This window comes from Schistocerca americana, chromosome 4 (genome assembly GCF_021461395.2).
Source record: "Schistocerca americana isolate TAMUIC-IGC-003095 chromosome 4, iqSchAmer2.1, whole genome shotgun sequence".
NCBI lineage: Eukaryota > Metazoa > Arthropoda > Insecta > Orthoptera > Acrididae > Schistocerca > Schistocerca americana.
Genome location: NC_060122.1, coordinates 148,792,328 through 148,804,797, shown reverse-complemented (window position 1 = coordinate 148,804,797; position 12,470 = coordinate 148,792,328).

Below are 12,470 nucleotides of genomic sequence, written 5' to 3'. Positions count from 1 at the left end.
CTAGTTAAACCTAACTAACCTAAGGACACCACAAACATCCATGCCCGAGGCAGGATTCGAACCTGCGACCGTAGCGGCCTTGCGGTGCCAGACTGCAGCGCCTTTAACCGCACGGCCACTTCGGCCGGCAGGCGTAAGTGTAATGCATACATTTTAATTTAGTTGATTTTAAATGGAGATGTGAGGTGTGAGTGAAACAAGTTCCGCCTGGGAGCCTAGTGGTGCAGAAAAAGAATGTTTTGTAACTTCTGTATACCCTCACTGTGCATAGTTATCTTTCTTTTCTCATATGGAGTTTTTTAAAGGTGCATCTGTGGGAAGAGCGGAATTTACATACGAAATATTTGATACGTAATAAATAAATAAATAAAGTATTAATTAAAAATTAAGTACCGTACTATTAGCGATTGTATTTACTGTAGGATACAACCGCCGGAACAAATGTAGAATTACGTTCCTCAGTTATTTTTGTGAAGGGGACGGCACCTTTTTGTTTTAGAAGCGAGTCAAGACGAACACTTTTCTGTGATTACGGCAGATTTATACGGCACACCGCCATTATCGTTTATGTTTTACCCAATGTAAGTCTCATTGTAAATTTATTGTTTATGCGTGATAATAGAATATAGTGATACTATTTAATATTTATTTCATTTTATGTTAAAAGTCATCTCGGCTTTACCGCGTCTTGTCATGCCGAAAGGTTTTGTGTTCATTAGATGCACATAAATAGTCCAGTACGAACCATTTGTTCGATGAGTAAACGTTTTCGAAATCTTCTAAAAGAAGTTTTCATTTGAAGATATATCCATGGTCGAGTAAAAGAATCAGAACGGACCTTACACGGAAAGCCATTGTCAAACGCGCCTAACAAAAGTAATGTATTTACAAACATTATTTATTTAAGAAATTAATTATTTTAATCAGCTGGATCACTCCTTAGCATTTCTCCATGCACGATACAACCGAATTAATAACAATAAAAAAATTAAACTAGCGATTTCGTGTCTGGACCAGTTATTGTACGTACTATATTGCGTTTATTTGTTGTAGAGGCGTTCTGTACATACATATTCTTACCACTGAAAAAATGTTGACAACCAATCTAAAGAGAAAAATAATGGTAATTATGATGAAACCTGGAATCTGTGTTGAAAAAATAGGCTCCAGGGTAAGATACCACATTTATACTTCAGCATGGTAGCTCAAGCGCATTCCATGACTGTAGTTTGCTTCGTAGCTTCCATAAAAGTTTTTCAAAATTCTAGCAATCACTTTTGCTCATAATCGTGAATTGCAAATGGCTCTGAGCACTATGGGACTTAACTACTGTGGTCATCAGTCCCCTAGAATTTAGAACTACTTAAATCTAACTAACCTAACGACATCACACACATCCATGCCCGAGGCAGGATTCGAAACTGCGACCGTAGCGGTCGCGCGGCTCCAGACTGTAGCGCCTAGAACCGCTCGGCCACCACGACCAGCACAGCTAAATATTTTCCGATCAACTGCTATTCTTGCTCAGTAAAACCATCATTGTCGCTATACTGAATTTTAGGAAATTAATTTTCACAAGTTTAATTCTCACGAGTTCAAAGTTTTTTTTTCCTTCCACAGTACATTACTTAAAGCACGGTAATAATACGCAAATAAATCTGACATGTACATCGAACAGAATATTGACAATAACTCTAATGTTGACACAGACGTTAATGAGCAATTACTAGTTAAAATGTCTAGTGATGGTAATTTTGCAAACGTCCCGATCCCTAGTCACCTATTAAAAGCCAGCAAATATTCTTAATATTATAATCCAACAAACGACCGAAAATAAAAAGAGAGTGACACACTTATGACGTCAAACAATATCATACGACCAAAAATATACAAAATCATATGAACGCACTACGAGCAGACATACAAAAAGATATGACAGTATTAAAAGACACCTTATACGAAAGGATAAACGAAATAAACGCAGGACTGAGCTGACAAGTGACTAAACTTGATAAAAAGGTTTTCGAAATAAATTTACGACGGGAAAAAACAACCAAGGACATAATAAACATTCACAGCGGAGTCAAACGGTTAAACGCCACGAGCGAAGCTGTGGCGAGTCAAGTGAAGTCTTGCCCGTCAGTACACGAATCAGTGATTATGCCCCAGCCGCGGTGGTCTCGCGGTTCTAGGCGCGCAGTCCGGAACCGCGCGACTGCTACGGTCGCAGGTTCGAATCCTGCCTCGGGCATGGATGTGTGTGATGTCCTTAGGTTAGTTAGGGTTAAGTAGTTCTACGTTCTAGGGGACTGATGACCACAGCTGTTAAGTCCCATAGTGCTCAGAGCCATTTGAACCATTTAGTGATTATGCAGATTACACAAACTGAAGACAAGGAAAAACGTTGACCAAACAACAGCTGGGCCGACCGCGGTGGCCGCGCGGTTCTAGGCGCTTCAGTCCGGAACCGCGCGACTGCTACGGTCGCAGGTTCGAATCCTGCCTCGGGCATGGATGTGTGTGATGTCCTTAGGTTAGTTAGGTTTAAGTAGTTCTACGTGACCTCAGATGTTAAGTCCCATAGTGCTCAGAGCCATTTGAACCATTTTCTTCAGTAATCTCAATTCTTGCGTATGACTGTTTCCTAGTGTTTTGCCAACTACTGTGCTCGGGGTAGGGCACCTTCATTGTTGAGCTGTCTGATTATTCGGATCACTTCACTGGAAGCTTCATCAATTGTATAAAACCATTTTCCACGGAATCGTTCCTTCAATTTGGGAAACAAATCGAAGGCTGGCGGGCTCATATCAGGACAGAAGGGTGGGTGGGAAAATATTTGCCACCCACATTTGTGGAGCGTTTTCTCACTGGTATGGCCGTATGCGAGCCTGCATTATCCCGCAAAACGAGGACACCAGCTGCGAACGTGTCAGGCCTTCTTTGACAAGTTTTCGGTAGCATTTTGCGGAAACATCTTATAGTACGTGCCTCTTACAGACGTCCTCCGGGCCACTCTTTTTGTAGCTATACCTCCATACATGCCATACGCAAAGATCATCGTCAGTTTCACCTTTGTATGTTGGCAGCGGAATTTTTTCGAAGAGTTGGAACTTTTCCACTGTGATGACTGAGATTTACAGTTCTAGTTCAAAATCTCGAATCCAGATTCCAGCAAGTGCGAGAATCCTCTTCAGAAACTTTTTCCCTTCTGTTCGATAATGCTGAAACAATTCTCTGGTCGTGCGGTAGCGTTCTCGCTTCCCACGCCCGGGTTCCCGGGTTCGATTCCCGGCGGGGTCAGGGATTTTCTCTGCCTCGTGATGGCTGGGTGTTGTGTGCTGTCCTTAGGTTAGTTAGGTTTAAGTAGTTCTAAGTTCTAGGGGACTTATAACCACAGCAGTTGAGTCCCATAGTGCTCAGAGCCATTTGAACCATTTGAAACAATTCTCCTCAGGGGCGCCTGCAGGGGGGAGGGGAGGGGGTGCCAGTGGGGGCAGTCCCCCCCTAGTGGGAAGTCATTTAATTTACGAATATAAAAAATGACCTGTAACCGCAGGACCCAAATTCTTATAACCTAAAAATACTTGGAAATTAATACTTAAATGACCTGAAAATACTTGGAAAATTAATACTTAAATGACCTGAAGGTATCCATATAATGAAGTAAATATGACATAAAACATTTGTAAAGCGAGTTGTAAAATGAGGTAGGTTAATGAAAACTTTCATAGGAGGTTGGAACTGAAGTTACAAAAAGGATAGGGCTATTACAATATTCTTGAGTAACAGTGTAGCGTTTCTGTCAGAGCCATGTGCATTGCTCGTTCTTGCCAACATTTAAAAAAATGAATTATTGTTCCATAATTGCACGTTACTCACAGACAAGTAAAAACTGAAGTAAGATATTAAAGATGCCATCATCTTTGAAAAATATAGTACAATACGGTAGCTACATGACTAAAAATGCAAAATTAAAAAGACATTTCTGTAGTCAGAATATTCGAGACTTCCGTACTTGCCAACAGCGGGTGGCTCATAAGTAAAGAGAGATTACATGTCAACAAACTCCAGGCATTACTAATAAGTTATAATCAAAAGAAATGGTGTCCATGGACTGAGTGACGTAACTAATGCATGCTTATACTGTGCAATTCACCAAACTCAGTAAGGTACGGAGCGTGTAATGCTCGCCGCAAGGCTATGTTCTGCACCACTTGCAGCTGAAGCAGCAATAATGATAGAAGCAGCGTGCGCCCACTTAGGACACGTTTAATGCAAAGTGGGGCAATACAATGAAACTAGATTTAAATAAATTAAGAGTTCGGAAAAAGTTAATTACATTCAACTCTGTAAGGTTGTTTAAATTTGCATTAGTTGGAGTGCTTTGAGCACACTTAACAATAATGTTCTAAAATTACGTTGCGTAGTAACTGGTAATGATTGGTTCAACTGAAATTGATGTTTTTGCTTCTGGTAATAGCTGACAAGCGCAAAATGTAAGAAATGTTATTTATATGAAAATTTTAATGGTGGGAAATCAATTAATGAAGAGAATAGGGCTTACGACGAGACCAACAGAAAATAACGAAACTGGAGGGAAAAAGTAATATCTGAGAGTGTGAAAAGGGCTTTACTATAATTATACTGTTAGCTTCTTTATATTTATAACATTAGTTTGGTAGTAAAAGGACACTGTAGAAGCTAAGAGGAGAAAACGACGACCGTATAAGAACGTCCTCACAATTTTTGAACCATATGTGTTGCAGAAATGTTTTGCCCCCCCCCCCCCCCCTTGACATGAAGAACTGCGGACGTCCCTGATTCTGGGCTTATATGCAGTTTCCTCAGATCTTTTTCCTTAGTTCTCTCTCAAAATGTCACCAACAATAACCTGAGAGGTGTAGTCTGTTTCACTTGATGGCCTTCCACTTCTTGAGTTGTCCTCAGACCTTCAGAAAACCACCGTGATACTGTGCTACGCTCCACTACACTATTCCCACACATGTCTCTCAAAGTGTTGTAAATTCCCGTTGTGTCCTTCCCACGTAGGTGTTCGATTTCGATGTAGGAACGCTGGTCACTACGTGTAACCCGACCGGACTCGGTTTCAGCTTCCATTTCAAAACTGAATTACTCACGAAACAGCTACGTGGACCAGCAAACATATATACGACCGTCACGCTTTAAGTCTCGCTCACAACTGACATGAATTTCAACTTGATCACGCCATCTTACGCTCACACATGCGTAGTGTGCAGGACTTTCGAAATGACATTCGTTTGTCCGGAAGCCAATGGTTTTCCCGACACGGCTGTCACGGCTGAGTACATAAAGACAACAGAGTGCCCGAAGCACTAGAGGACAAGTATATTACGACAGGCCTTCCAGAAGGCCTCCATTCACGTGAAGGCAGGCTTCATTACGTCTTCTTATCGATGTCTCTACTCGTTCAAACATCCCAGGCGTGTTGCGGATGCACTGAAAACCACCACAATGAGTTCCCGGAGTTCATGGATACCATCAACAGGCCTGTAGTACGTCAAACCTTTTACATATCCCCGCACAAAAAATTACAACGGGTACATATCGGAGGCCCTGTATTGGTGAGCGACACCGATAACCTTCTTGTTGAAACGCTATTCTCCAATCTTTAGGTAACCGGAATGATGATAAATTCACGAGGCAGTTTATCTCTTTGCAATTTACGTCTCACTTGCTATGTTTCGGATTAAATACAGTCTTAAACATTAACAGTCCTGTAACATTGGCATGACCGCACTTGTACATGCATTGTATCGGGGAAAACATTACTTTGCGGACATAGGTTAATTAGGATTCTTTCATGGTAAACAAAAGGTTGATTAGGATTTGTTCATGGTTAACAAATCAGCCACCGATGAAAAATCCTTCACTGACCAAAGTTTCGCTCAATAGAAGTTGCTATACACTACCACAGTTTCGGTGTCTTAGCGCCACAGTCAGGTGTATATGAAATCAGAAGTAAAACAACACTTGAAACATATTCCATTAAACAGTTTTAAAAAATAGCCTTTCTAGCAGCAGTAGTAGGGCGTCACGTCGATACCCATTTGCGTACCTAGCAATAGTAGGACGTTATGCCTATACCCAACTGACTAGGGCTTCAGCTGGTGTTTTTCTTCAGATTTCAGACACACCTGACGATAGGGCTAAGACTCCGAAACCGAGGTATCGTATAGCGTTTTCAGTCGTGCAAGACATCGGACGATAAAGTATTTTATAACTATGGCGGATTTGTTTATCATGAACATTTTACAGAGCAGTTGTGGATGTCCCACAAATAAAAATTTTATGATATTTCTTTGGAATTGTTTGATTGTTTCAGTGTCATCTGCTCGCCCTTCTCGTTTGTACCTCGAGTAGTGAAACACACGGTATATGTGGAACGAAAGAACTGTGTGGCGATATACTTCTGACTTACAGAGTTACAGAGCACGGTTGTAAATGTAGATGGACCGAAATCGTCCAGCTTGCGCACTTGGCCCGGCCCTGTTTCCGCGGTACACACAGTATAAAAAAAAAAAAAAAAAAAAAAAAAAACTCCTCCCGATCAGGCCATGAAGGCCCAACGGTACCGACTGACCGTCGTGTCATACTCAGCCCACAGTCGTCACTGGATGCAGATATGGAGGGGCATGTGGTCAGCAGACCACTCTACTGGCTGTATATCAGTTTCCGAGACCAGAGACGCTACTTCTCAATCAAGTAGCTCCTCAGTTTGCCTATCAAGGGCTGAATGCACCCCACTTGACAACAGCGCTCGGCAGACCGGATGGTCACCCATCCAAGTGCTAGCCCAGCCCGACAGCGGTGAACTTCGGTGATCTGACGGAACCGGTGTTACCACTGCGGCAAGGCCGTTGGCACACACAGTACACAGGGTGAAGCGAATTTCGCGCACTCGGACTTCGCAGCGCGACTTCTCACAAACCAGCGATAAAAAATGTCTGTCACAAAATTTCGTCTGGCGAGTACATCTGGCAGAAAAACGACGTTAAAGAGTGGCAATCTGGCGACACAATCATGGAAATGGAAGATTGGTCAGTCCTTTCCACGTTGTAGGCATGAATTTATTCGCACCGCTATATCTACTATATGCGAAACCTGTTTTCTTTGTACCCTCCTCCAATGGTGCCATAGATTAGTACCAACTATTATTCTTGCCTCGTTCAGGTTCATTACATTTCCTTACGGCCTACATTACCAGTAGAACTAGCAACGTGCTTTGCGAATAATGTCTGAACTCGATTACTATTTGTATGTGTTATCACGACGGTCCCACTAATTATGCCTTTCAAGACTGAGTTTGGTAACCGCATGCTGTTTAGTACGCATCTCAGTGCATTAATATTATTATTTAGTTGATATGTCATTGCCAGGAGATCCTATGGATAATCTGGTTGCCTGTAATCACTTTTGCTCAATTAGCACCACCCACTAGCCACTGTTAACCTGTATAACGACTCCTGATCTAAGCATATGTACTGGCCTTATAAGAGAATTCCACAAGATCTCCAGGTATTCTAACCTACCCATTCATAGCGACCTGCCACTTTTAAAACGTAAGGGACGGAAACTACGCCATCCAACTCTGTGCGATGCTTCTGACATGGTTGCTAAGGATTTCAAGCCACTTGAAGAATGGAAATGTCGGTGGGAAGCAGTGGCAGATGTGTGCCTGCACATCTTCTCAGGTACTAAACTTCCAAGTGGATTCGACCTACCACGCAAGACCTGGACTACTCTCAACAGAATCCGTACGGGCCATGGCCGATGCAGGGATGCTCTCTTTAAGTGGAAGAAGCTTCCTAATCCAGCCTGTGACTGCGAGGCTCCATACCAGACTGTTTACCACATTGTCAGTGAATGCTGGATTCGAGCCTATCACGGCGCCGAAGAGGACTTCCTGCTAGCAACTCCAGATGCAGTGCGCTGGATTAAAGGACTGGATATTCAGTTGTAAAGACAAACTTAAGTTTCTTGTGTGTCAATATGTAGAGATGTATACTTAATTTAATTTTATGATATTTCTGTATTAGTCATACGCTAAATAAATAAATAATAATAACAAAATATTATTATTGTTATTATTATTCTATCGATGTGATTGTGGAAACCTTATGTCTATTAGCAATAGGGAAACAGTTTAATTCTAAACTGAACATTTCACAATTAGCGGTATTGGGATGAATCATGCAGAAACAATTAGCGGTATTGGGATGAATCATGCAGAACAATATCTGTCAGAGGGGTAAGGCGCGGTAGGTGGAACAGCTCGCAGTACTGACGAGTGTTTATACTGTTCGCGCTGTCCACCAGACAGGGACTGGTTGCCAGCAGAGTAATGCGCCTGCGACAAACAACAATGTACATGCGTACACGTATCATTGTAAACCTCTAAACCAGTGTGGCAGACCTATGGCACACACAAGCGATGAATATGTCATATATTTCGGGTCTTTAGTGCGTCTGACAACCGGGCTGGTGTTGCCGCTCATGAATATGCTGCTAGAAATCGTCGTCAACGCCAAAATTTCAAAAGACTCTAAGCACTATGGGACTTCACATCTGAGGTCATCAGTTCCCTAGACATAGAACTACTTAAACCTAACTAATCTAAGAACATCACACACATCCATGCTCGAGGCACGATTCGAACCTGCGACCGTAGCAGCAGCGCGGTTCCGGACTGAAGCGCCTAGAACCGCTCGGCCACAGAGGCCGGCTCGTCGACGCCATCCAGATAAAAATGTGTTTCGTCGTCTGGAGCTGCGCCTTCGGGAGTCAGGTTCTTTCCTTCCACCACTCCAGCACTTCAAAACTATTCTGGAGGTCATACACCAAGAACTTCAGCGAAGTACAAGTAGCGTAGCATGGCAGCTGCGTGTCTCGCAACGCACGGACGTTAACGTGCTACACGAGCACGGGCTGCACCCCTGTCATTATGTTTTCAAGCAATACCTGCATCCAGTAGATCTCCATCAGTGGATGCAATTCTGTGAATGGTTCCAACAACAGGAAGCTAACTGTGAATTCTTGAACACCGTAATATGGTCGAATGAAGCAGCATTCACTCGTGAGGGTCTCTTCAAAATGTTCAGATGTGTGTGAATTCCTAAGGAACCAAACTGCCGAGGACATTGGTCGCTAGACTTAAACACTACTTAAACTAACTTACCGCTAAGGACAACACTCACACCCTTGCCTGAGGGAGGACTCGAACCTCTTGGGGGGAGGGGCCGCACGATTAACGACATGGCGCCTCTAACTGCGTGGCCACTCCGCGTGGCGAGGGTGTCTTCAATTTGCACAATGCCCACCATTGGTGTGAGGTTAACCCGCACGTCACCTGCAACCTTGAATATCAATTTCGCTTTGGTATCAACGTCTGGGCCGGAATACTGGGTGACAGTGGTTTTGAGCCCCTACATGTTGCCTGACCGGTTGGCTGCACGAAGGTATCATGCATTACTCTTAGACTATCTGCCTGATGCGCTGGAAGATGTTCCACTATATGTCTGCCAGAGGATATGGTTCCAACATGATGGTGCACCTCCACACTCCGGAATTAATGTGCAACAGTATTTGGACAGAACATTTCCAGGGAAATGGCTCGGATGTGGAAGTCCAGTTGCATGGCCACTGCGTTCATCTGACCTAAATCCCCTGGATTTCTTCCTGTGGGGACACCTGAAGACGCACGTGTACTCTACTCCGCCGACGAGTGCGGAAGTATTGGTAGCGCTTGTTCATGATGCTCTTCTTAATGTGGATGCAGCTCTGCTGCGAAGGAACCAGAGCTGTATGAACCGGCGGGTTGCGAAATGTCTGGACATGCAGGGAGATCGCTTTGAGCATCTGTTGTTCTGAGGACAACGTATTCTGTTGTGAAGATCATGCGGTCATACGGACGTTATTATTGTCACTGGTTGCTAATGTGCGACTCTGTGCGCCAATATTACATGTAGTATAAATGACAAGTAGACGTTGTGTTATTGTACTGTGCTATCATCTTTAGAATCTTGATATTGATATTGCATTTAAATTAAAAGGAAGGTCAGCATTGGCCGTAATATTGATGGTTTATTGATGGCAAAATCGATTTTCAATCACATAGTGATCGTCTTCAGTGCTGGAAGTTAAAAATATCACATAGCGATTAGTGAATAAAAAACAAAAACCACAAATACACCTGAATATAAACCGACTGTTGGAAAGAATATACCTGTGGTGTATAAATTAAACTCATAGGCACTGGTATCAAGTTACCAGTAACCAAAACTGAGAAATGATCACAATAACTGAAGCCGCTGTTTACATTCACCTATACAGCAGATCTCGGTTTGACAGGGTCTTGGAACGCCCTCTATGTGGCGTGTGTCACGTGAATACTTAACAATACTTTATTTGGCAAGTGTTTAATTTGTATACCACATGTATGTTCTTTCCAACAGTTGATTTATACTCAGGTGTATTTGATTTTTGTTTTTTATTCACTGATCGCTATGTGATATTTTTAACTTCCAGCACTGAAGATCATCACTGTGTGATTGAAAATCGATTTTGCTATCAATAAACCATCAATATTACGGCCAACGCTGACCTTCCTTTTAATTTAACATATATGGTCGTTGTGCACACAGCACTCCATGGAGTCGCCAATCAATTGTCCTATGACAGGTTATTTGTTTCAACTGGATATTTCTTATTTGTCTGACCACGCATTTGTTATGTTCAGCGTTACAAAATGTTGTAAATCGAGGATACATGTGACCTAAGAAACGGTTTATATTGCAGTATGAAATGTCAGAATAAAATTAGCAAATAAAAAGAACGCTCCCCAACCCAGGAGCCAACGAACGACCTCTTGCATTATAACCCAAAACTCCACCCACTGAACCAACGGTGTAGCACTACTAACTGTGCTCACACAGATAGTTACCGTAAATGTGGTTACAGTGTTGCCAGATTGCCACTCTTAAACGTCTTTTCTCTGCCGGCTGTACTCGCCGGACGAAATTTTGTGACATATTTTTTACCGCTGGCCTGCGAAGCCCGAGTGCGCGAATTTCGCTTCACCCTGTATAGCGATAGGTGGACAAACTCGCTATTTCAAACACGGTTTCATGATTTAGCAGTCCCCGCCCCCGGCTGTGCTGGCCGCAGGTGCACAGGTTGGCAGGCTGCTGCTAATTGTCCCGTAAGTGAGGCACACAGCTACCGGCGTTTGCTTTGTCTGAAACAATGCCTCTCAAGACGACGCACGCCCTGTGTGTGAAAGCAGCAGTACACACAACTCAGCCTAATTAGCAGAGAGAGTCGCCAACGGCGCATCCACGTACAGCTGGCTTGTCCTGATCCCCGCTAACACAGGACGCCGTACAGCTTACTCCAGCCAACAAAAACTTAAATTTCCTCTGTATCTCTGATGAATACGACTAATCTAAATCGACTTCTACATCTGTACTCTAAAAAGTCCATGGCAGTGCATACTTCCTGATCTTCCACTTATTAGGGCTTCTACCCGTTCTGTTCGCTTGTGGACCACCGGTTGAATGATTGCTTAAACCTCTATGGACGACCTCGACAAATTTGTAACGCTTAAAATACAGGGTGATTCAAAAAGAATACCACAACTTTAAAAATGTGTATTTAATGAAAGAAACATAATATAACCTTCTGTTATACATCATTACAAAGAGTATTTAAAAAGGTTTTTTTTCACTCAAAAACAAGTTCAGAGATGTTCAATATGGCCCCCTCCAGACACTCGAGCAATATCAACCCGATACTCCAACTCGTTCCACAATCTCTGTAGCATATCAGGCGTAACAGTTTGGATAGCTGCTGTTATTTCTCGTTTCAAATCATCAATGGTGGCTGGGAGAGGTGGCCGAAACACCATATCCTTAACATACCCCCATAAGAAAAAATCGCAGGGGGTAGGATCAGGGCTTCTTGGGAGGCCAGTGATGAAGTGCTCTGTCACGGGCTGCCTGGCGGCCGATCCATCGCCTCGGGTAGTTGACGTTCAGGTAGTTACGGACAGATAAGTGCCAATGTGGTGGCGCTCCATCCTGCTGAAATATGAATTGTTGTGCTTCTTGTTCGAGCTGAGGGAACAGCCAATTCTCTAACATCTCCAGATACTGTAGTCCAGTTACAGTAGCACCTTCGAAGAAAGGTGACGCTGACGCCTAGTCAACAGCGCCTCAAGCGAACAAATGTACAACTAAATGAAACTTTATAGCTCCCTTAATTCGCCGACAGATAGTGCTTAGCTCTGCCTTTTGTCGTTGCAGAGTTTTAAATTCCTAAAGTTGTGGTATTCTTTTTGAATCACCCTGTATATTGCTGTATCTGCACAGCGCGAAGCTTTTTCTCGCGGGTGAAGAGCGTAGTACATTCGTTGCGCTTCAGACTACAAGTAT